This window comes from Pinus tabuliformis, chromosome 3_2 (genome assembly GCF_031772625.1).
Source record: "Pinus tabuliformis cultivar Carrire ecotype Pingquan chromosome 3_2, CPIR1, whole genome shotgun sequence".
NCBI lineage: Eukaryota > Viridiplantae > Streptophyta > Pinopsida > Pinales > Pinaceae > Pinus > Pinus tabuliformis.
In genome coordinates this window covers 742,738,924-742,765,813 of record NC_142302.1, presented here as the reverse complement: position 1 = coordinate 742,765,813, position 26,890 = coordinate 742,738,924, and positions in this window count along the sequence as shown.

The following is a 26,890-nucleotide window of genomic DNA, read 5'->3' as shown; positions in this document are numbered from 1 at the left end:
TGATAATGAATTAGAAGAAGATCCTCTGAAAGATACGCATGATCAAACAATACCTGTTACTTCTATCGCAAATAGTAAAATTGTGGAAATTGAACCGGGAAAAACTTTAAATATCAATGCCAGCCTCACACTGAACAAGAAACGAAGCTCATCCATCTGTTAAGAAAATATCAAGAAGCATTTGCATGGGATTACCCTGATATGAAAGGAATCGATCCATAATTGTGTACACACCACATTTATATAGAAAAATATGCTAGACCTGTCCGTCAACCGCAAAGAAGACTTAATCCTCATCTAAAGGATGTGGTAAAAGCTGAACTTCAGAAACTTTTAGATGTCAATTTTATTTATCCTATTTCTGACAGTAAATGGGTCTCTCCGCTTGTGGTGGTACCAAAAAAGAATGGGAAATGGAGAATTTGTGTGGATTACAGGGAACTCAATAAAGCAACACAAAAAGACCACTTTCCTCTCCCGTTCATAGACCAAGTGCTAGATACTTTGGCAGGAAAGAAATTCTTTTCTTTCCTGGATGGCTTCAGTGGATACAATCAGATTCAGATTGCCCCTGAAGACCAGGACAAAACTACTTTTACTTGTCCTTGGGGAACATTTGCCTACCGAGTTCTACCTTTTGGCCTATGTAATGCTCCTGCCACATTCCAAAGGGCTATCCTTAGCATTTTTGCAGATTTAATAAATGATGGACTTGAAGTATATATGGATGACTTTACACCATATGGAGATGATTTTGATCCAGCACTAAATACCCTAGAAAAAGTCCTACAACGCTGCATAGCTACCAGGCTTTGCTTAAGCCACGAAAAATGTTACATGATGATGACTGAAGGACTTATTCTAGGACACTATGTTTCAGCAGCCGGCTGTTATAGACATTTTTGTGCCTTACAGCTTTGAGCATGAAATGTCCATAATCCAAGGGATCCAAAGTCCCTAAAAGTGTTGTTCCTGCCCCTAAAGGAACAAGGTCAACCAATGACAGCTTCTCCCAGAAGTTCTCCACCAAAAACTACTCAGAATCAGTCAAATCGGGATCAATTCAAGTGCTCCAATAGCTGCCTGCGTTGCAAAGCACCCCAGTACACTAGCTAGGTGCGTTGCAACGCACCTAAATGCACTACCAAGGTGCACTGAGCGAGAAATGCCAAATGGCAGTGTCATTCCGCGAGGTGTACAGACAATGGAAGCTTCCAGAATCTTCCTCAATGACACTTGCCTCACTGAGTTCGACCAAAGATGAGTAAGAGGCTCTCAACCTCCAAGTGGAAGCAAAAACTGACAGAGAGAAGCCACAAGTCAAAACATAAGCTGACTCATCCTCTCTGCTTACATCTATATATGGATCCCTCATCCCAGAGATCCAGAGGCTGGAATTTTGTACTTTGCAGAGAATTGCTGTTGGTTTGAGATTGAGATTAGTGCATTGGGTGATTTATGCTTTGTTGGAGGTGAGGAAGGGATTCCTTTGCTGGGAGGTAGATGCTGGATCGGGACTCACTTGGTTGTATCTCCTCTTGGACTTTCTTATCATATCAATAAAATTATTTGAGTTTCTCCTACATGCTGTGTATCAATGATGTTTTGTTATATTTGCATGTTTAGCTTAATCTGATCCTAAGCTTTTTATGAATGTAAATCTATATCTTCGTGTAGTTTCTCTCTTCTGTGATCTTGCAGGAATTTGGTGAAGCTGGGCCGGTAAGGGAGCAGGGAGCTCGGAGCTATTGAAGAGAGGAGCGATTGGATCAACAAACTAGCGCAAGATACAGGTTAGTTTATCCTTCCTCTTCGTTTACATTTCATAAAGAAGAATACTCAAGTAGTTTTCCTTGTTTGTTGCTAAGGCACTGTCACACCTTAGAGTGGGATAGGGGCGTTCTGAATAGATACTTTTCCCAACAACAGAATGGCGACTCCGCTGGGGAACGTATCTAGTTAGTTTATTTGTGTTTCTATTGTTGTTCTTCTCATAAACTTAGGAGTGGCGAATCGAACTGCATTTGCCATTTACAAATGCAAAGTAGAGATCTGCTACTCTAGTCCATTCACTGGGCCTGTTTATGATCTGAACAGCTGATCCACAAATGCTCTAATTGCCCTTTGTGATAGCTCTTAGTCCTCCTTTAAATCATCCCTCTAATTGTACCTTACTGATAGCTTTTATCCGGCCAAAAACCATAGATTAAACTGCAAACCGTGACCCAGAACCCAGAGAAAATTCTCGTTTCTGCTTCAGCGCAGGCTCTGTGAAGAGGTTCTGCATTTCAACGCAGGTCCCGAGAGGGCTACCTGCGCTGCAATTCAGTTTCTCTGTGCAACAGGTGCGCTGATCAGCCTTTGCCCTGTGCAGCTGTGGTTCTTTGCTTCATTTTGTTCAGTTTTATCTCTGATTTTTGCAGCCTGTTATCAGTGTGTGTACCTATCTGAAAACCCCTTTTATTTGCCTTAATTTCGCCTCAGTTGTATAAAATAAACTGTATTTGTTTTTGTGTATTTGTTACATCATTTGCAGTTTCCCATTATAAAAGTAAACTAGTCATACTGTCGCCCTTAGATCTAGACCTGTCGTAAGTGTCGTTTTGATCTTAGGAGTAAATTTGTTTGCTGTTGACAGTTGATTGCGCTTTTACTTTCGTCTTTTGGTTTGAATTTGCGAATTTCTAGTGTCGAAACAAGTGTTTACTTCAAAATCATAAAGTATCGTAATCGTCTTTTTTATTTCAAAAAGAAACTTGTTTGTGTTTTCACTTGAAATCGAATTCAAATTTGTACAACAACTTTCTTTTTAGGCATCAATATTAAGAAAGTGAAAACAAATACATGCACAAGTGCATTTGCATTTTGACAGTTTGTATGGTTTGATTTAGGAAAAGTGCATTTACAGTGTGCTCTATTCTCTTTGAGAAAAGATTGTGTCTTTCTTTTCCCCTTGTAGCTAGGATTTTCATTGTTGAAAAGAGATAAAAGCTTTCTTATCATCTTTAGACTGCATTTAGGAATTGTATCTACATCTCGTGGTGATCCAAAAAGGCAAACTTCTAAGAAAGATCAACCTAAAATAAATTGAATGAACTTAACAACGCATTGGAACTTAACGCACAACATAGAGGTCTAGGCTAGAGACGTGTTCCGGCGTCGTAAAGCCTGGTAACTGTTGTCCTCACTGTTGGTTGGGTGATTCCTCCACTGTGAGACGATAAGTGCCAGTACGGATTGTGCTCCCACGTACCGTCGAGTATATATTGGGAGACCCCTATAGGCATAAAACCTTTATCCATAGGAAGCCGTGTCGGTCGCCCTACTGATCGCAATGCACTGAACACAGCATTCGGGAAGATTGACCGCCCGTACCCTAAAAAGTATTCTGCGGTTTTGCGATTGGTTTGGCACACCCTCTACCTAGAACTCCAGAGCAGTCCCTTTCATTCCTTTTCAGACTCCTTAACGGAAAAGGTCCATCTGAGCACTTGTCACTTCAGGCTCATTAAAAATCGAAGGAGACTAGAGTCATCTTTTGTTTTTTCTCGACTCTTAAAAACTGAAAAAACAAGTTGTGTCTAAAAGCGTCTAAAATTCATTTAATTCGGAAACATATTTCCCCTTTTTGTATTTTGGTTGATCGAGTAATCCGCAATCGTGGAAGAAAGTCAATTGAAACCCCATCGTTCGCAGAGGCTTACGAGTCAACCGTCTTTGTCTCCGGAATCGAAAACAGTACGGACAAAGCGAACTCGTTTAACCGGTTCGAAATCTCCTATTAAAGTTAGAACAAGTGTTCCAACAACATCCGAGATTCCGGTTACTCCAAACATTTCTGGAAACCCTGCCTCTACAGAAGAAGTTCAACAGCCACAGAGGGACAGTGATACTGATCCTAGTTTGAACCAGTTCCATCTGTAACCGGTTCGGAGAGTCTTGCTCCTCAAACATCTGTCGCTGTCGATTCAACCCCTTCTTCGGCACCAGAAATATTTTACGGACCTGACGGTCTTCCCCTTCCACCTGGTTTGATTGCGATAGAGGAAATTGTAGAAGATCCGCAAGCAAGTACTCCAACACATTTTGGAGTCTAGGTCACTCTATTTCCTTCGACATCAGAAGTTAGTCTACCACCAGTGGAAGTTCCTGTAGAATCGCTAGGTAATATTTTGGATAGACTCAAAATGTCTGAACAACCGTCAACATCTAGGACTGTGTCGACTGACACAGCGACAGCAGAACTCCCTGCCGTCACTCCGACAATGTTTGCCGGCGTACCATCTGTCCCGACTAGCTCACAACCGCTAGAAGGAGTCCATCCAGGGGCTATTTCGACAGTATGGTCCGTTCCTGTTTGTTCCTCCAGAATAATATCCGGCAACTCTTATGTTGAGACTCGCCAAATTGATCCATTTGGAGGTCAATTTGGGCAATCCAGTCCCCAAGGGCAGACAATCCCCTTGAGTTCTGGATTACCACCGTATGGGGGGTAGTATGCCCTTTCATTACCCCCTCCGGGAGGATTTCCATACGGGAGTTCACAACAGTATTTAGGTTATACTGGAGTTACGTCAAGTGGTTGGGTACCTATACTACCCCAACAACCAAGAGTTGTATATTCTATGCAACAATGTGTACCTATGTCGAACATCCCGACTACACCAGCTATTGTGACAGTGTCACAAGTTCAAACGCTCCCTGTTGTATGTCAACCTCAGATTTCTCAGGTTGTAATGCAACAGCCCCTTGACCCTGTGACTCAACCACAATCGCCGACTGGTGGGGCGACACAGGTCCAAACGGGTACAATTACCCCACACCTTGGTCCAACGGTTAGTATAGCGCAACATAACATGGCTTCACAATCGTGGCTAGTGCAATACCAGCAACCACAATTCCAACAAGTATACCAAGGTTCTGAGCAGCAGATCTTTGCGAACAGTGGACAACCGTACATTCAAAACGGTCAAAATCAACCACTTTACAATGGTCATGTCCACCAACCGTATCAGTCGTACCAGCATCAACTACATTATGCTGGTATGCAAAGGCCAACTGCTCAGGCAATTCCATCATATCCTGGGTATGCTTCACCTAACCTGAATCAACAGTTACCATTCGTGGCAACTTTAGAGTTACCTGATTTACACCGGTTAACAAACGATCCAATTGCTTACGCCCCTTGGTGGCCAGCGATCCCTCATAAACTTCCATCAGATATTCCTAAATTTAATGGAAATCCAGGTGAAGATCCATCGAATCACGTGATGACATTTCATCTATGGTGTTCATCAAACACCCTAAACGATGATTCGATAAGGCTTCGCCTTTTTCAGAGGACGTTAACAGGTCCAGCGGCAAAATGGTATATTGAATTGCCTAGAGCTTCGTTTGACAACTTCAGTACCTTAGCCACGACTTTCTTAACCCATTTTCAATTACCGATAAGGTATGAAACGGGAACGGAACTCCTAACCAACTTCAAACAGACAACGGCCACTCACATATCTGATCATATACATGAGTGGCGACGTCGTCGTAGGATGGTAAAAACGTACGTTCCCGATCAGCTATTAGCTGAATGGTTTATCAAATCCTTACTTCCTGCCATCACGGAAGATGTGGCAAAGGGGGGAGTCGTAACGGAAGAGCAAGTCATCGCTCGTGCGCAATATCTGGACTTGGTCTATACTCAGTCTGGCACGCTCTATGACAAAATACCTGACGCCCCTAGACCGGAATTCTCAATTCCTCCTCCTCCTAAATCAAACAATGACTCTCACGCCGGCGATGGTGTGATTGGCACGACAAATGCGAAATCGACAAAGGCTACGTCCAAGAAAGCCCGTAAGATTTCAGATCAAAATGCAAAAGACGAAATTCTTGCTTCGGAAGTAAATGTCATATCAGCAGATAAGGGCAAAGAAACCAAACAACCAGGAAGCAAGAAGAAGGAAGGCAAAGGGAAGAAGAAGAAACAGGATGAGTCATCTCCTGAAAAAACTTCTTCAAACCCTCCTAGAAATAGGAAACCCCCTTTCGGGTGTCAAATATGTGACGAGGATCATTGGACGAAAGAATGTCCATACAAAGTTGAGCTTAAGAAATTCTTTAAAAGTTCGAAAACCTCAGCTGTGTTAACTGATCCGTTTCCAAATCCAGGAACAAATCTGGTTGATAGTGGAAATGCTTCGCCATCTCAAGTGCCAATGTTGTCGATTTCGAAACAGCAAAATGATGCTTTGATTTCAACAAGGAACAAAGATTATGGGAATCCGCAGCTGTCGAACAACAAGGAGAAATATCAACCAAGTAGTTCGACAACAACTTCGACAGAAGTTGTAACACCCACCATCCCTGAATTGACGATAAAACCGCCAAAGGGAGTAGTACACAAGTTGACATTTAATCCCCGCGCTAGAGCGGCGCAGCATTATAACATAGTGGAAGATCTGGCCCAATCGCCATCCGCTATGTCGACTCTTCAAGTACTACAAAATTTCCCATCCCAAAGACAGGCTTTATTATCAGCCGTTGGTGGGATTGACCCAAAGAATTCCAATCTTGTATCCTTCGATCATAAGGGATACGATCCTCAGTTACCAGCTCAACTAGCTTTCCTTGTTCAAGTGAAAGCCCTCAACAAAACTGTTCATCGAACAATTATTGATGAGGGGGCATCTACATGCATTATGTCGATGAATTGCTGGAAAACTTTAGGATCTCCAACCTTGTCGCGATCTTCGACGACATTAAAAGCATTTGATGGACGGACATATACCCCATATGGTATCCTAAATAACTTGAAAGTTGAACTAGGAGGGAAAACGGTAGAAATAGATGTTGAAGTCATCGATGGGAATCTTGATTACAACATCCTACTAGGAAGACCATGGATATATGCCATGGCAGCTGTTGTATCGACCTATTTTAGAAAGATTGCATTTCCCTTTCAAGGAGGGATTACAATCGTCGACCAACAAAATTTCCTCCCCAATGGTTCTCAAGTTACTGGAAGCATTCCAATGATCCATGGAAGCAATCATTCGCTCCAAAACATCGGAGTAGGTCTCCTAAAAGACCCTGCCTTAATGGGTACTTTTGCCCTACCACCTCCGAGTAATCTGGCGGAAGTGGCCTCAGTGGAATATGAAACCTTCTATATCTAATGGATTTGGGTTCCGAGGACGGTTCTTATCTCGTGTCAACCTCGTTAAAAAATGAAACAAGGAGTCATGAGGAAAGTTCTTTTACTGTGTCAACCTCATTAAAAAATGAAACAATCCCCTTTCAAAATCTCAAAGGTAAACCTTCATTCCAACCACCAAGTTGAATGCAATGAAGCTTGGGGGGCATGCACCTCGATTTGCATTATTATGTTGGGGACATGCAAGCTTAATTGAGCAGTTTTAGCACATAGTTCATGCTCGTTAAAAAATAAACATAAGACCGAGCAAGTGTTTCAATCCGCGTTTAAGCTCGTTAAAAAATGAACTATCCTCCGGTAAATAACCACCGTGAATGTAACATTATCAGCCATTAAAGCCTTGGTCGTGTTTGCACCGTCACCTCCACTTTTCCATTGGCCGATCATTCACCTCCATTTGATTGTTTACCCATTTTGAGGAACAGCTGCGAAGAGTGATTTCACTAACCATCCTTGTGACACTGCCGTGCTTGGAAAATTCCAACCCTTACCTGGAATCAGCTGCTACCTGTTTTATCACTCGTTCCTCAAAAGACGAGTCTTCTTTAAGCTCTTTTCATCTGACTCGTAAAATATGAAAAGATTGCCGAGTTTTGGCCTTCCAGCTCGTCAAAACGACGCAAAGTGCTATCCCTCCTCTAGATTTTAATCTTTTTGGACCTGAGGGATTATTGCACAAAAAGATCGAGCGCTTGTTTTGTTCGGCTCGTTAAAACTATCGAAATTTCATCCCTTCTGTATTGTTTTATACTTTTTCAGACTTAAGGGATTAGATGACGAAAAAGGACTTCCGGAGTTACCTTTACGTTCCTTTTCAGACTCCCTAAAAAGGAAAAGGACCGAGTTATCTTTGTCGTTAAACTCGTTAAAAACATTAATAGCGACAAACTTGTCTTTAGACGAGAACGAGTTTCACTATCGCTAAGCTCGTTAAAACATAGCGATGGGTTTGCCCGAAGGGCAAATTATAGAACAAGCATATGTTATCCTCCTCAAGCTTGACAAAAATAAAGAGGTACTGGTCAGCAATGACTGGGGAAAAATTGGGAAGAAACTCAAAGAACCTTTATTGGTAGCAGGTCGCTCTTGAACATGACACTTCCACTCCGTGCCTGAGTCGGGTTGGGTTGTTTCATTCACCGGTCACATCACCATGGTCTCGCCATACCATCCACCTTTGGGGTAAATGCTACCAATCCATCATATAAGTGTCGCCGATATGTTCAAGAGAAGTCATCCAGAGAAGTCACCCGTGTCCCATCCACTGCCATACATTATACTTCATTCTTTCATGACCGCCACCCTGAACCATATATCATCAGATCGTTTTCACCTCCATCAAAATCATTTGCTCCGTTCCGTGTCATTGATGTGGGATACATCAAGGCCCTCCTTTGATGGATCACTTCTTGTCGATATCAGCCCATTATCCAAGAAGTTGATCTAGGAACACCCCCTTCAGTACTTTGAAGCTTGCATGCCTCAATGGCAAGTTTCTCACTTCCGGCGACAGGTATACATCAATGACCTTCGACCAAAAGATTTTGCGTGGTGTTCGACGACAAGTCCTTTATTCACACCACGTGAATTGTACTGCAGTACCTTGAGGGTCATTATCATTATCAGTGATTCCTCTCGCGCTTGTTAACAGTTTACATCATTGACTGGTAATCAAGCGATGTCTTTCCATGTTCGACTTCAAAACATTTCTCACATGGATCGACTTGTACTTCGAGTGAAGATCGGACGAGATTGAAGACCCTGGATCTAGTTTCATCAATCCGGGTTGCGATATATATTCAGGAAAAATAAAGACATTGACATGTACAGCACTGCAGCACAGATGATCATCCTACCAAAAGGATGATGATTTCATCAGAATCATTGGTCTACCATTAGACGATTGTCTGTCCTATGTACATAAAAATGAATTTATAAAGCTGAGCATGGGAATTCCTGCCTCAGCTAGATCATGAAAACAGTATGAAAATAATGTATTGTATTGTATCTTATTACAGGTCTCCTCCCAGCATTGAAAGAACTTCGGATCCTCCTAATAAAGCATTTCACCCGATAAACGGCCTCATACTTTAGGGGGAAACTGTTATAGACATTTTTGTGCCTTACAGCTTTGAGCATGAAATGTCCATAATCCAAGGGATCCAAAGTCCCTAAAAGTGTTGTTCCTGCCCCTAAAGGAACAAGGTCAACCAATGACAGCTTCTCCCAGAAGTTCTCCACCAAAAACTACTCAGAATAAGTCAAATCAGGATCAATTCAAGTGCTCCACTAGTTGCCTGCGTTGCAAAGCACCCCAGTACACTAGCTAGGTGCGTTGCAATGCACCTAAATGCACTACCAGGGTGCGCTGAGCGAGAAATTCCAAATGGCAGTGTCATTCCGCGAGGTGTACAGACAATGGAAGCTTCCAGAATCTTCCTCAATGACACTTGCCTCACTGAGTTCGACCAAAGATGAGTAAGAGGCTCTCAACCTCCAAGTGGAAGCAAGAACTGACAGAGAGAAGCCACAAGTCAAAAGATAAGCCGACTCATCCTCTCTGCTTACATCTATATATGGATCCCTCATCCCAGAGATCCAGAGGCTGGAATTTTGTACTTTGCAGAGAATTGTTGTTGGTTTGAGATTGAGATTAGTGCATTGGGTGATTTATGCTTTGTTGGAGGTGAGGAAGGGATTCCTTTGCTGGGAGGTAGATGCTGGATCGGGACTCACTTGGTTGTATCTCCTCTTGGACTTTCTTATCATATCAATAAAATTATTTGAGTTTCTCCTACATGCTATGTATCAATGATGTTTTTTTATATTTGCATGTTTAGCTTAATCTGATCCTAAGCTTTTTATGAATGTAAATCTATATCTTCGTGTAGTTTCTCTCTTCTGTGATCTTGCAGGAATTTGGTGAAGTTGGGCCGGTAAGGGAGCAGGGAACTGGGAGCTATTGAAGAGAGGAGCGATTGGATCAACAAACTAGCACAAGATACAGGTTAGTTTATCCTTCCTCTTCGTTTACATTTCATAAAGAAGAATACTCAAGTAGTTTTCCTTGTTTGTTGCTAAGGCACTGTCACACCTTAGAGTGGGATAGGGGCGTTCTGAATAGATACTTTTCCCAACAACACCGGCATTCAGGTAGACCCGGCCAAAATCTAAATACTTTTCCTTATTCCCACTCCTACTACTCAAACAGAGGTACGCAGCTTTCTTGGATTTTCTGGTTATTATAGACGATTTATAGAACATTATTCACACATTGCTGCACCTTTATATGCACTAATTGGTAACATTGATTTTCTTTGGACAGAAAAATGTGAACGTGCTTTCAAGGATCTAAAGAAGCTCGTATCCACAGCCCCAGTCCTTCGAGGACCAAACTGGGATTTTCCATTTCAAATATCATCTGATGCCTCAGATACAGCCATTGGCGCAGTCCTTGGGCAGGAAGAGGATAAAAAACCATACGCTATTTATTACATCAGCAAAAATTTATCCCCTGCTGAATTAAATTACACTGTTACTGAAAAAGAATTCCTAGCTGTAATACATGCTGTCAATAAGTTTAGACATTATATTACAGGCTATCATGTTATCTTGTATACGGATCATTCCACCATAAAATATTTAGCAAATAAGCCTGTCACAAATGCCAGAATAACTAGATGGTTGATCTTATTGCAGGAATTCGATATCACAATCAAGGATCGGCCTGGCAAAGAGAATCCTGTAGCCGATTTTCTCTCAAGAATGCCAAAGCCAATTGATGCAGCAGCAGTTGAAGATCAATTTCCGGACGAACATCTATTTGTTGTTGCTGTTCAAACACCCTGGTATGCTGATGTTGCCAATTACCTTGCAGTAGGTAAACTACCAAAACACCTAACCCCTAATGAACAAAAACAGATTGTTCAGAAGAGTACTCGATTCTCCTGGATTGGGGGCTATTTGTTTCACACAGGGGCAGACATGCATATCAAGAGATGTGTTCGAGAAGATGAAATCTTTGACATCCTAAAAGCCTGTCATGACGGACCATGTGGGGGACACTTCGCTGAGCATAGAATTGGACACAAAGTATTACAGACAGGATATTATTGGCCCACGATTTTCAGAGATGCAAAGAAATTTGTCCAAGCCTGTGACAGCTACTAGCGAGCAGGATGTCCTGGTCAAGCTGACGAGATGCCTCTGAAACCACAGTTAGTCATCGAACCATTTGAGCGATGGGCTCTTGATTTCGTTGGACCCATGAACCCCTCATCAAATCAAAAAACATATATCCTGGTGGCAACAGAATATGTCACCAAATGGGTTGAAGCAGAAGCATTGCCAAGAGCCATGGAGGACTCTGTCATACAGTTCCTATTCCATATATTTGTACGTTATGGCCTTCCAAGGGAAATAATTACAGATGGAGGACCACAATTTTCTGGCAATAGATTAGCTGCAACACTTAATAATTATCATGTCCAGCATAAAATCACTACTCCATATCACCCACAGGCGAATGGACAAGTAGAAAGCAGCAATAAGGTAATAGAATCAATCCTAATGAAAACCATTGCGTCACATAGGCGTGATTGGGCTGCCCGACTACCTGAAGCACTCTGGGCCTATAGAACAACATGGAGAAGCACCATTGGTTACTCACCTTATCAATTAGTGTTTGGAAAACAACCCATTTTTCCTATAGAATTTGAAATCCAAACATTACGAACAGCACAGGAAGTTGGCTTAGATCTAACCGAGGCACAGATTAATCGACTACAACAGATCAATGAATTGGACGAAATTAGGCTCTCTGCACTACAAAATACAGCACTGATTCAACAACAGCGAGCTAAATGGCATGACGCGCTCATCAAAAACAAAGTCTTCCACGAGGGAGACTGGGCTCTGTTATATGACTCTCGGTTTCAGGACTTCCCTGGGAAACTCCAGACTCGTTGGTTGGGACTATACGAAATCCAGAAGGTACATGACAATGGGACCATCACTTTAATCACCATTGATGGTTCTGGATATGCCTTCAAAGTGAATGGCCACCGAGTTAGTCTCTATCGTAAACCACTTACTCGGGAATCCTTCTGCCAGCAGCTACGCAGTGTTGTGGGGAAAAATACCTATGCAGGACGATCCTATCCACCTAAGGTGTGACAGCGCCTTAGCAACAAACGAATACAGCTATTATGATTTCTTCCTTTATGAAATGTGAAAGAGGGGAGATCGGCAGACTTACCGTTGTCTTCCGGTTGTCCCTCGATCTAGATCCTCTTCTCTTTGTGTGTCCACAGCTACTTGTCTCCTCGCTTGCTCAAGAGAATAGCTACTTGAATCCCACGAGATCACAAGAGAACAGCTACCTGTGACAAGAGAACAGCTACTCGTGACAAGAGAAGAACACAATACAAAGGCAAATATACATATTCATAAATGATTCAGGATTAGAAGTAAATCAAATACACTAATGCAATCATACAAAATACACCAGCATATAGGAAAGAATCAAGATAGCTTTATTGATAAGTAACAGGGTTCAGGAAGAGATACAACCCATAGGGCTCCAATCCAGCATCTCCTTCCCAGCAGAATGGAATTCCTTCTTCAGCTCCCTTCAAAGCATTAAGCACCCAATGTTTCCAGCCACAAACCAACAGCAATTCTTTGCAATCACAAAATTCCCGCCCTTAGATCCCATGGAGGAGAGATCTATATATAGATGTTTGGAGAGAGGATGAGTCAGCTTGAGATCTGACTAGTGTCCTCTCCCTCTCTCAGTTCTTGAGTCCACTTGGAGGTTCTTGCTTCCACTTGGAGATTTGGAACCTCTTACTCATCACCAGTCGAATTCCTTGATGCAAGCGTCATTTTGGAAGCTTCCTGGGCATTGACACCTTGAGGAATGACTCTGCCACATGTCCAAACTCGCTCAGCGTAGGTAGCTAGTGTTGGAGTTGACATTCAATGTAGGTAGCCAGTGTAGAAGTTGACATTCAGCGCAGATGCTCAGTGGAGCAGTTGACATGATCCAGAATTGGCTTGTTTTTGAGTGTTTTCAGGTGGAGAACTTCTGTGAATTGTTGTGGTTAGTCAGCCTTGTTCCTCTAGGGGTAGGAACAACATGTTTAGGGACTTTGGATCCCTTAGATTATGGACATTTCATGCTCGAGGTTGTAAGGCACAAAAATGTCTATAACAGTTGCCCCCTAAAGTATGAGGCCGTTTATCGGGTGAAATGCTTTATCCAGGAGGGTCCGAAGTTCATCCATCTGCTGGGAGGAGACCTGTAATAAAATACAATACAACACATTATGATTCATACTGCTTTCATGATCTAGCTGAGGCGGGCATTCCCATGCTCAGCTTTATAAATTCATTTTTGTACATAGAACAGACGATCGTCTGATGGTAGACTGATAATTTTGGCGAAATTATCATCCTTTGAGTAGGATGATCATCTGCTGCAATGATGTACATGTCAAATTTCTTTATCTTTCCTGAATATATATCGCAGCCCGGATGGATGAAACTAGATCCGGGGTCTTCAAACTCATTCGATCTTCACTCTAAGTACAAGTCGATCCATGTGAGAATTGCGCTGAAGTCGAACATGGAAAGACATCGCTTGATTACCGGTCAATGATGTAAACCGTTAACAAGCGCGAGAGGAATCACCGATAATGATAATGACCCTCAAGGTACTGCAGTACAATTCACGTGGTGTGAATAAAGGACTTGGCGTCGAACACCACGCAAAATCTTCTGGTCGAAGGTCATTGATGTATACCTATCGCCGGAAGTGAGAAACTTGCCATTGAGGCATGCAAGCTTCAAAGTACTGAAGGGGTTGTTCCTAGATCCACTTCTTGGATAATGAGCTGATGTCGACAAGAAGCGATCCATCACAGGAGGGCCTTAATGAATCCCACATCAGTGACACGGAACGGAGCTAATGATTTTAATGGAGGTGAAAACGATCTGTGACATATGATTCAGGGTGGCGGTCATGAATGGATGAAGGATAATGTATGGCAGTGGATGGGACCCGGTTGACTCTTTCTGAACGACTTCTCTTGAACATATGGCGACACTGATGCGATGGATTGGTAGCATTACCCCAAATATGGATGGTATGGCGAGACCATGGTGATGTGACCGGTGAATGAAACAACCCAACCCGAATGTGGTACGGAGGAAAAGTGTCATGTTCAAGAGCGACCTACTACCATCAAAGTTTTCTTGATTTTTCACAATTTTTCCCCAGTCATTGCTGACCAGTACCTCTTTATTTTTGTCAAGCTTGAGGAGGATAACATATGCTTTTTCTATAACCTGCCCTTCGGGCAAGCCCATCGCTATGTTTTAACGAGTTTAGCGATAGTGAAACTCGTTCTCGTCTAAAGACAAGTTTGTCGCTATTTAATAATTTTAACGAGTCTAACGACAAGGATAACTCGGTCCTTTTCATTTTTAGAGAGTCTGAAAAGGTACATAGAGTTAACTCCAAAATTCCTTTTTCATCATCTAATCCCTTAAGTCCGAAAAAGTATAAAACAATACAGAAGGGATGAGTTTTCGATAATTTTAACGAGCCGAATAAAACAAGCGCTCGATCTTTTTGTGCAATAATCCCTCAGGTCCAAAAAGATTAAAATCTAGAGGAGGGATAGCTCTTCCTGTCCTTTAACGAGCTGGAAGGCCAAAACTCGGCAATCTTTTCATATTTTACGAGTCAATTGAAAAGAGCTTAAAGAAGACTCGTCTTTTGAGGAACGAGTGATAAACAGGGATAGCAACTGATTCCAGGTACAGGTTGGAATTTTCCAATCACGGCAGTGTCACAAGGATGGCTAGGTGAAATCACTCTTCGCAGCTGTTCCTCAAAATGGGTAAACAATCATATGGAGGTGAACGATCGGCCAAATGAAAAGTGGAGGTGGCAGGTGCAAACACGACCAAGGCTTTAACGGCTGATAAATTACATTCACAGTGGTTATTTACCGAGATAGGTTCATTTTTTAGTTAAAAATGAGCTTAAACTCTGGAGGAAACATTGCTCACTGCTTATATTTATTTTTTAACGAGCATGAAGACCGCGTTAAAACTGCTCGGATCTTGCGTTTATTTTTTAACGAGCATGAACTTTATGCTAAAACTGCTCGATTACCCAGTCATAAGATAAGAGTGTCTCATGAAAGATCCCATTTTTTATAGAGCTTGCGCCTTACCAAAGCTATGCTCCCTCTCCTTTCTTTATGCAAGCTCGGAAACGACTAATCCTACAAGTTTAAAGGGTTAGACCTACAGGTTTAAAGGGAGGACCTAAAAATTTTAAAAATAAATAGTCGCCCCTTGCTTGCACTCCAAAAGGTTTGCATGCCCCCAGGTATAAAACAGAGTTTCAAGGTTACCTCTACTTACCCTCCGCCAAAACATTTGTTTTAATCGAGAGAGGCTTACCTCTTTCAGGTTACCCAAAGATTGTCTCGTTATTCTTTCAAACAAGACACTTCCTCAGCAATGTCTACCGAAATAGACAAGGGTGAAAGACTGGTGCCAAACACGTAACTTTGACAAAAGAATCTTATTCTAGAACAACCCCTCTTCCATCCACGGACGGGGTACGGACTAGTCATATTCTCTCGCGGAAACCTACCCTATACCCAAAGTTTCCCTGCCGAAGCAGGCCAGGATGCATGCCCCCTGAGTTCCGGTCATATCCTCCCGGATTACTCGCGCTCATCAGGAGGACGGACCGTGGGTTGAGACACTTCTTGCATGAATAGACCATTTAGGGATGGCACATGACTATTTGCGATGCGTGATCTGGGAAACGAAAGTTGGTCTACGAGCTTGACCATTCTTCCTTCATGCGGAAAACACATTACTCTAAAGAGTGAGGAGACTACAGCTCCCGTGCAATATATATAGTCTCGTCCAAGGAGTAGGTTATAATCCAAGGGTCCTTGAACGACCATCACGTTCATTTGAACAGTCTTCCCTTTCAATGTTATAGGCACATTGGGGAGGATCCCTAAAGGTCGACTGGTTCCTTTATCAAAACCTGATAGATTTCTCATCTCAGGTAAAAGCGCTGGCGAACCAAGCGCTTTCCAAGCAATAAAGGAAAGGATACTCACAGATGCCCCCTCATCAATGATAGTGCCAGCCATTACCATTCTGTATATTTGACAAATAATTCTGAATGGTATACTGGCTGGCAACTGGGGTCTGCCTAGTTGGTTCCAATCAAAGGACACAACCAGGTTGCTTGGTGGTGGGACCGAATATACGGCCGGATAGCGCTCTGATGAACTTCCTTCCTGCGATAAAGGAATGGTGGCATTGCCCCCTTGATCATCAGAGTCAGTGCTGATGAAGAGAATCTGGACGGTGTCATCTTTATTCTCCTCTGTGGTGGTGTCATTCGAAGATAGAGCCTCTGAAGGCAAAACCGGGTCAACTGCCGTATCAACCTTTTGACTTTCGTCAGGCATGGATCCAGACGGTTCATCTTCAATGACAGGTGCTTCGGCTGACCACCTGGGCGGGTCAGCCGGGTTCTCAACTAGTGAGGGACTTGGCAGGAGTCTTTGATATCCAGGAGGGAGATGCGCTTGTAAAATCGGGCGATCTTCCAGAACTCTTTTTGCCTCGTCTAAGAAGGGACAACGGTGGATGGCGTGATCGCCTTCACACAGTCTGTAGGGAAATTTAGCTCTCCCGCTCTGTCCTGGAGCTTCACTCCCACTAGTTGACGGTGAGCAGTCGACATGGCTATCAGAGGTCGATGCTACCGAATTGTGCAAACAGGGGGACCAGTCTCTTAGTATCCGCGGGATACAGGGACAATCTCTATGGAAGTGGTCTCCCCTGCATATGACGCATGGCGATTTAGGCCTTACGAGTGCGGTGTGTGGATTTTTGTTAGATGACACTTGTTTGCCCCCAATCGCCTTAGGCTCCTTCTTCTTCTTCTCTTTCTTCTTCTTCTCCTTCTTCTCCTTAGGAACCTTGTTTTTAATTCGACCAGTTCCGTCAAGCGAAGAGGAAGGAGGGGAGGAAGATGAAGTTGAAGGCTGGGAGGCAACTCTTGTCTGATCTAACTGTTGACTCGACTGTTCAGGAATGGTGGTATTCTGAACAACATTGGTTGAAAAGAGCCAAACTGGTAGGCCAATTGTCAGTCCTGGAAGTGACAATGTGGCCGTGTGGGGTGCACCAACATCTCCCCAAGAGGAGAAGGGACTAGGATTTCCACCAAGAGGAATTCCTTGGTTGGTGTGCTCCATCTTTTCAACCTAAAGATCAACGCAGGATTAAAGGGTGATTGTTTCGTTTAAAATAAATTGTTAACGACGCTTTAGACACAACTTGCTTTTTCAGTTTTAAAGAGTCGAGAAAAAGCTAAAGATGACTCTAGTATCCTTCGATGTTTTAACGAGCCCGAAGTGACAAATGCTCGGATGGACTTTTTCTGTTATAGAGTCTGAAAAAGGCCAAAAGAAACTGCTCTGGAGATCTAGGCAGAGGGTGTGCCAAACTTTTCGCAAAACCACAGAATAATTTTTACGGTACGGGTGGTCGATCTTCATGAATGCTGTGTTCACTGCATTGCGATCAGTAGGGCGGCCGACACGGCTTCCTAAGGATAAAAGATATATGCCTATAGGGGTCTCCCAATATATACGCGACGGTACGTGGGAGCACAAATCCGTACTAGCGCTACCGTCTCTCAGGAGGAATCACCCACCTTCTTCGAGATCGACAGTCACTAGGCTTAACGACGCCGGAACACGTCTCTAGCCTAGACCTCTATGTTGTGCGTTATGTTACAAAGCGTTGTTAGGTTCATTCAGTTTATTTTAGGTTGATCTTTTTAAATTTTGCCTTTCAAGGTTCACCACGAGATGTATGATACAAATTCCTAAATGCAGTCTAAGATGATAAGCAAGCTTTATTATCTTTTCAACTTTGAAAATCCTAGCTACTAAGGGAAAAGAATAACACTATCTTTTCTCAAAGAGCAATCAGCACACTCTAATGCACTTTCCCTAAATCCAACATGCAAACTATCAAATGCAAAATGCACAATGCAGGTGTTTGTTTTCCACTTTCTTAGTATAAATGCCTACAAAGAAAGCTTTTTGAACAACTTTGAATTTGCTTTTACAATGATCAATACAAACAAGTTCACTTTCTTCGAAATCAACAAGGGTAGAAGAGATTACAATCACTTTGCGATTTTCGAAATAAAGACTTGTTTTGACACTTTGAAAGAGACAAATTCAAACCAATAAGCAAAAGTAAATCTATAATCAATCTGAAAACAGCCAATGAACTCTCCTCTAAGATCACTATCAATCAGATCTGAATCAAAGGCTACAGGATGACTACTTTACTCATGCAAAGGAAAACTGTAAATGACGCCACAAACACATAAAAACATTCACAGTCTTTTTGTACAAAAAAGAGGCGGAATCTAAGCAAAGAAAAGGCTTATCAGACTGGTACCTATGCTGGTTAAAGGCTGCAAAAACAGAGATCAAAACAGGGCAACAGAGGACAAAGAACCCCAGCTGCACAAGGCCAAACTGGTTCAGCGCAACCTCAACACTGAGGACTTGACATTCAGCGCAGGTAGCCCCTTCGGGACCTGCGTTGAAATGCAGACTGCCTTCACAGCAGTTGCGCTGAAAGAGAAACTCTCGTTTCCCTTGGGTTTTGGGTCATAAAATGCTCAAAAATCAACTGTTTCAGGCCAAATCAGAAACATAAGCAAGGTACAAACAGAGGGATACTTTGATAGGGTACTAAAGACTATCACAAGGATCATCAAATCATTTGTGGATCTAGTTTAGATCATAGACAAGTCCAACAACTGGATCAAAGCAGCAACTTTCTACTTTGCATCCGGGAAAGATGCAGTTCAATAGTTGCTGTCAAGTCTATGAAGTAAACAAATGACGGAAACACAAACGAAATGAATAAACAAATTGTCCCCAGCGGAGTCGCCAATTTGTTGTGGGGAAAATGCTTATGCAGGACGATCCTATCCACCTAAGGTGTGACAGCGCCTTAGCAACAAACGAATACAGCTATTATGATTTCTTCCTTTATGAAATGTGAAAGAGGGGAGATCGGCAGACTTACCGTTGTCTTCCGGTTGTCCCTCGATCTAGATCCTCTTCTCTTTGTGTGTCCACAGCTACTTGTCTCCTCGCTTGCTCAAGAGAACAGCTACTTGAATCCCACGAGATCACAAGAGAACAGCTACCTGTGACAAGAGAACAGCTACTCGCGACAAGAGAAGAACACAATACAAAGGCAAATATACATATTCATAAATGATTCAGGATTAGAAGTAAATCAAATACACTAATGCAATCATACAAAATACACCAGCATATAGGAAAGAATCAAGATAGCTTTATTGATAAGTAACAGGGTTCAGGAAGAGATACAACCCATAGGGCTCCAATCCAGCATCTCCTTCCCAGCAGAATGGAATTCCTTCTTCAGCTCCCTTCAAAGCATTAAGCACCCAATGTTTCCAGCCACAAACCAACAGCAATTCTTTGCAATCACAAAATTCCCGCCCCTAGATCCCATGGAGGAGAGATCTATATATAGATGTTTGGAGGGAGGATGAGTCATCTTAAGATCTGAATAGTGTCCTCTCCCTCTCTCAGTTCTTGAGTCCACTTGGAGGTTCTTGCTTCCACTTGGAGATTTGGAACCTCTTACTCATCACCAGTCGAATTCCTTGATGCAAGTGTCATTTTGGAAGCTTCCTGGGCATTGACACCTTGAGGAATGACTCTGCCACATGTCCAAACTTGCTCAGCGCAAGTAGCTAGTGTTGGAGTTGACATTCAACGCAGGTAGCCAGTGTAGCAGTTGACATTCAGCGCAGATGCTCAGTGGAGCAGTTGACATGATCCAGAATTGGCTTGTTTTTGAGTGTTTTCAGGTGGAGAACTTCTGTGAATTGCTGTGGTTAGTCGGCCTTGTTCCTCTAGGGGTAGGAACAACATGTTTAGGGACTTTGGATCCCTTAGATTATGGACATTTCATGCTCGAGGCTGTAAGGCACAAAAATGTCTATAACACGCAGAGACACTAATATGGAGATTTTAGGAGAGGAAGAGAAGTCTTCCTCACCTGTAATTCATTGAGGAATTCATTTCTTTTTACAATTTGTACATAATTTCTTTTCTTCAAGTCGTTCGTGTACATATGCTTGAACTAAATGTGTTCTTGTCATCTTTTTTTGCTCAAAGATTTCGATTTTTGCCGTTCTATTTCTAAACGAATGGCATTTGCGTGTTTTTGTTGTTCCTTTTCAAAAGGAACAACATTCTTGATTTTTCTGTTGTTCCTTTTCAAAAGGAACAGCATTCTTGATTTTTCTGTTGTTCCTTTTGAAAAGGAGCAGCATTCGTGATTTGTCTGCTGTTCCTTTTCAAAAGGAACAGCATTCTTGATTTTTTTGCTGTTCCTTTTCAAAAGGAACAACATTCTTGATTTTTCTGCTGTTCCTTTTCAAAAGGAACAACACTCTTGATTTTTCTGTTGTTCCTTTTCAAAAGGAACAGCACTCTTGATTTTTGCTGTTCCTTTTTCAAAGGAACAACATTTGCTTGTTTTGTTGTTCCTTTTCTAAAAAGAACAACATTTTGATTTTTACTGTTCCTTTTTCAAAAGGAACGGCACTGCGGTGTGTTTACTGTCCCTTTTCCAAAGGCGCAGCACATTTTTGATTTCTGTTGTTCCTTTTTCAAAAGAACAGCACTTTTGCGTCTTTTGTTGTTCCTTTTTCAAAGGAACAACATTTTTCATGGCCGCTGTTTCTTTTTCAAAAGGAATGTCATTTTGAGTGTTTTGTTGTCCTTTTTTTTTCAAGAAAGATAGCATTTTTTTTTATTTTCTGTTGTTCCTTTTTCAAAAGGAACGGCATTGGTGTGTTCTGTTGTTCCTTTTTCAAAAAGAATGGCATTTGCACTTTTGAGACCTATGCTCCTCTATTGTTCCTCTTCCCAAAAGGAACACTTCTAGCATACTTTTTCTCTCCTTGTGAAACAACTTATCCCTTTTGTTGATCTAAATTGAGGATGCCTCTTGCTTTTGTTCTTTCAAAGTCTTTTAGAGACAACTATGCACTTATGCAATGAACACAAAATCGCAACATACTGAAATCAGAAAATTATAAATCGCTATCTTTATAAGGCTCTGTATCGGTAAGAGGACAGAAGGAAGGACATACTTATTCATCATCTTTGTTGTCATTGTCTTACTAATTTTGCCTTGATTGGTTACCTTTATCATGACATTCTCTTTAATCCTCTTTGATTTTTGTTTAGGAATAAGAGCAAAGGGTTTATATCTTCCTATTGAGATAATAAGACTTCTTCCACCATTCCTACTCTTAAGGAGTGTTGAACCACCCTTTGTGTATAAATAAGGAAAAGTGCTTTATGAAAAAAAAGAAAGTAAAAAAATGAATTATAAGTTGTCAAATGCAGGATAGGGGGTCTCATCAAGAGCCAACCTACCATGATCATGAGGATGGAAGTGAAGTGGCATTCCCACTATGGCCACCACACCAGGGATATGGTCCAAAAGGTATATCAAATAAACAAACCTTGGAACAGGAGGTCTCATCATGAGCCGGCCTGCCCACTCTTCGCTCCCTCCTCATGAATGGCATTATGGCTAACTGGTTACCAAGCCAGCATAATGGCCTACACTTTGACATTCAATTCCTTAATATGCACATAAAGGATCATGGTTCCAGGGGTGAAATAAACAGCTCTGCCAAGGTTATGGACACCTGTCGGCAGCAGAGCACTGTTAATGGTATTGAAGTCACATTGATTACACCAATAGGTAGGATACTAATACTCTTTTGTTTCTTATATCCTAGGCACTAATCATACATTATTTCCCGACTTATATATTGCATGAAAATTTATTACCACCAATCATGGAAAAGGAGGTGACAATGACCACTTGAGATTTGGCAAGTATGACAGACGTCCTATTCCCCAGCCTCGCATCATATCACAGCAGCCTCTTACGTAATACGCGATCCAAATTTATGCCTCGATTTCGGTAATTTGTTGTTTTTCTAAACATGGCATATTTTCATACGTTGTTCCTTTATGACTTGGTTGCAGATCGGGTGTTGCTCCTTTCTTTGACGGCTGGGACAGCCTATCACATTGTGGGGGGGAGGTTAACCTTATTATTCCCCGGGTTATGTGTCAGCTCACTATTTGGGAAAGATAGTGTACTAGGGAATGGCACGGCTTAACGGCATGATATTTCTATTTTTTACACAAGTTGCTGTTCATAAACCATTTCTGTTGCATACTCTGTGTTTTTTTCAAAATCTTGCGATTATTACCCCCTCTATGTTTCAAACAGCACAAGCAGTTGCTGTTCCATTGAGAATCCACAGTGAAACCATGGGAGGCAGGGCAATTCGAAGCGAACCTCAGGAGTTGACAGTCTCCGCTGCTGCCCGGGAGATCCTGGAAAGAGCAGGGTGGCTGACTTATCTCAGTCGCTTGCAGGAGTCTAATGAAACAGTGGCGATGGAATTTCTGCAGAACCTGCAGGAGGATCACTCCACAGTAAGGGGGAAGCAGATAGCGGTCACCGACGATATAATCGTAGAAGTCTCGGGACTACCAGCCACCGGACCTGTATGGACACTAAAGAAGGAAAGATTACAGAAGATCATGGAAATTTTCCAGGACGAAGGCCAGAGCTTGACGATTAAGGGGAAGGGAGTTCTGCCAGCAACGCTAGGAGAACCCTGGGCGGAATTAGCAAGAACAGTGCAAAGCTACATCACCTGCGAGGGGAGGAAAGACGTGGTAAGACCACAACATCTTAAACTCTTAGCTGTTCTAAAGCAGAAATGCTCTGTAAATCTGCCTGCACTTTTGAATTCATTACTTCATGACGTTGCATGAAGCCTAAAAAAGGCACAGCATGTAGAGTCAGTTGTCAGCCACCATGGGTTAATTCGATTAATAGTTAGTCATAGCCTCACCCAGCAGCAAAGCAGCTGGGAAGAGCTAATTGCAATAATTGAGGGGAGGGCGACAGCACCATCCCCAAAACGTAAACATACTACAAGCACACCAGAACGTCCGGAAAAACGCAGAGAATTAGTAAAACAAAAACATGTTGCGAGCACATCTGAATGACCAGAAACACGCCAGGAATCAGCAAAGCGTAAGCATGACACCGGTACACCTGAACAGCCAGAGAAACGCAGAAAATCAGTCTGGTTAGCCCGGATAAGAGGAAGGCTGGAAAAGCTCCAGGAAAGCACCAGCCAGCCAGTGGTAATTGAGGACGAGCAATCCTCACGGCCAGAAGTAGAAGAAGAACAAGCTGAAGGAGAAAAGAAAGGAGAGGCCGAGGAGGCCGAGCAATCCGAAGAGGAAAATGAGGAAGAAGTTGAGCATTCGGAAACAGAAGCTGAGCATCCTGAAACAGAAGCTGAGCATCCTGAAATAGAAGCTAAGCATTCTGAGGCAGAAGATGGACAATCTAAGCAAGAGGAGGAAATGGGACAGCAGGTAGGTAGCCCACCACAGGACCCAGTGGGAGAAGATGAATTGGCCGCAGTCTTGGCCAATATGGGTGAGTATGGCCAACCTTCCACTCCATCAGACCTCCACGGCAAACCCCAGGAAGAAGATGCATCTGAAAAACCACATGCAGAAGAGGCAGAAGAAGGAAATCTGCCTGTTCATGATGAAGAGGAGATAGGAGACATTGAATGGGAACAATCTGTTCCCAAGGCACCAGAGGAAATTCCGGAGGAAGTAGGAATAGAAAAATAAGTCGCCCAAGAAGTGACGGAACCAGTTAGGGTTCCTACCCCAGAATAGCCAGCACAAAACAACGAAGAAGCACCCCAGGAGAAAGATCCAGGGACTAGTCACGGCCCAGAACGCAGCAAAAAGCCTGTTGTTCCTTCTAATAAAACGCTAGAAATTAGGGAATTACGAAAGGAATAGTGGAGATTATTGAGCATAATAGCCCAGCTCCACCAGCAGATCAGGATCCTGAAAGCGAGGCAGAGGGTAAGGAAGACCACAGGGAAGGAAAAGATGACCACTGCAGTAAAAATCCGCAAGATAAAAAGGCAGAGGACCAAAAATCGCCCTGTTGTTCAAAACCCTGCTGAAGATCCAGGTGTTGTTCTAAATGATGCTGAGGAACAGACTACTGTTCCATTTGAAAAGGAACAGCAGCAAGCTGATATTCGTGTTAAAAAGGAAACGGACAACAAGAAAATTTATACGGAGGCACCACCTTCAGGGGTGATAAGGGTTCTGAACTCGAAACAACGCAATAAGAAAGTTCAGGTAAAACTCTTGGCCTCCACTGCTACATGGAGAAGAGATCCAAAGACAGTGACCTTGCACAAGGGATTGAAACAGGCTCAGCAAGAAGCAGAAAGGCTTAGAGAGCAAATGGTCCCTCGCGAGAAGTATGAAGAACTACAACAGCAACTAAGGAACGTCAATCAATCCGAAAGCCACACCTTTGAAGGGTGGCGAAAGGAACAAGAGAAAGTTGCAAAGGTAACTCATAGGCTAGATACTATTATCAAGAAGATGGATACCTTGTGTTCTTCATACAATGACGTTTTAGCATGTAGGGCCCCTGCCAAAAACTATGCTCTGTTTTTACTAGAACAATACTTATAATTAAAAATAAAAGCTGTTAAAGCAGGCGCCCCAATACAAATTAACACTGTCAATGACTTTATAGACTATTGTAAACATTATGGGAGGAAGGTCCAGAGATTGCTGTGTGAATTCTATCTACATAACCTCGTGCTAGACCAGGAGACTGAATTGAACCCTGGCCCTTTTGTTGGAGACATCCAATTGCAAGCATTCATCTCATTCGGGGTTAATCAGATTAAATGGCTCAAAGCCTATAATACTTTCCAGAGGCAGGAAAATGGCCTAGACTTGTGGGTAAGGGCTGAGCCTAGGGACCTAGTACGGTTGTGGAAAGCACATAGAAACCTCATGAGAACTCCGGGTGTCATCAAAACGTTAGGACCCATGCACGAGGCACTCATTCGACAAAGTTTAGAATACTTTCTTTCTATCAAATACCTCGCCATTGATGCAGCCAAATTTCGGTACCGAATCTCTAATTCAAATTTTGAGGGCAGGGCCATCTTGGATAGGATATAGATTCCGCAGTCTAATTATCTGGCACCCTGCACCCCGATATCAAGCCCTATATGAGATGCCTGAGGGTCAAACAGGCCAGTTCTTTGACTACCTAGTCACTCACCATGGCTGTAGGCCTCCGCATGAGATTCCTTCTCCAGCCTATTCTCTCACTGCTTTGCATGTCAACTACAACGTTTTCATGAGGGCATGAAATAGGGTAAGCAGGGGGGTGTGTGGAGTACTAAAAAGGTATGTTTTTTATGATCATCTCAATGGCTTTTCAGTGGCACTTGTGAATCTTTTTGCATCATGAACGTGGAAAATAATAAAGAATTATAACAAAACATGTGGGATTAGTATGCAAGACTTAACCGCTGATAATTGTCATTCTCATGTGCAAGAAGGGGTAAAAATGAGGAGCTGTTGTTCCAAAGAAAAAGACAAGAACAGGGTAACTGTTGTCCCTTTGATGAAGGACCGAGTGCAAACGAGGCTAAGCAGGTTGAAGCAAACCGGTCCGGAAAAGGAGGAGAAGACACCAGCTCGGCGGAGGAGAAAAGAAGTGATTAAGGATTAACAGCGCTGCTTTATTTATCTTATTGCTTAAACATCTCTGCCGTCACCCTTATATAAAGGGACGACACTGTTAGCTTTGGGGGATGATGCTTTTATGTAACTTTCTGTTAAAGATTGAACTTTGATCATCGAGTCTCGTTGAACTTGGCTCATTGTACTTTCTGTTTTATGCATTAATATAAACTTGGTGATTATCTTATCTCTGCGTCTGGATTAACTTAAAGCGGTGTACCCTTGAGGCTAAGGGCCCGGCCCCAGAGGACACTTGCTTCTGTATCACTACGATTTGATTTCTGCGTGGTTTGCTTATCGTCATTATTTGGTAATCTGATATGCTTTATAAGTTACATCATATGCTCTGTTAAGATTCGTTCATTAAGGTTTTTACAGACAATAACTGTTGTATTGACTCTGCATTATATCACTAATCCTTTCAGAGTTGATTGAATATTATTAGACTTAACTGAACATTGTTACTATTTTGTTACAGAGCTCTTATGCTATATATTCGTGTTGTGGAATTTATCTGAAATTTGTGTTCTTTACGATTCAGGAGTAATGCTGTTCCATTTTGAAACGCAGTTGTATTCCTGTTGATGACGATTGGTGCTAAATCAGATTACTCTTCAAGTGTGTTGTGTGTGTGTATGATTTCCAAACATTGTTCCATAACTTATTAGTAATTAATGTTGTTCCATTAGTGTGTGCTGCTTGATTCGCTTGGAGAATGAAAGATTGATGTTTGATTACAACAAGTGAAATTGAGTTGGTAGGATAAAGCTTGATTACTGCTTGCGAGATTTAGTTGTTCGATTGTTGTTCCATTTCAGAATTGTTGTTCCATTTTAGCATTGTTGTTCCTTTC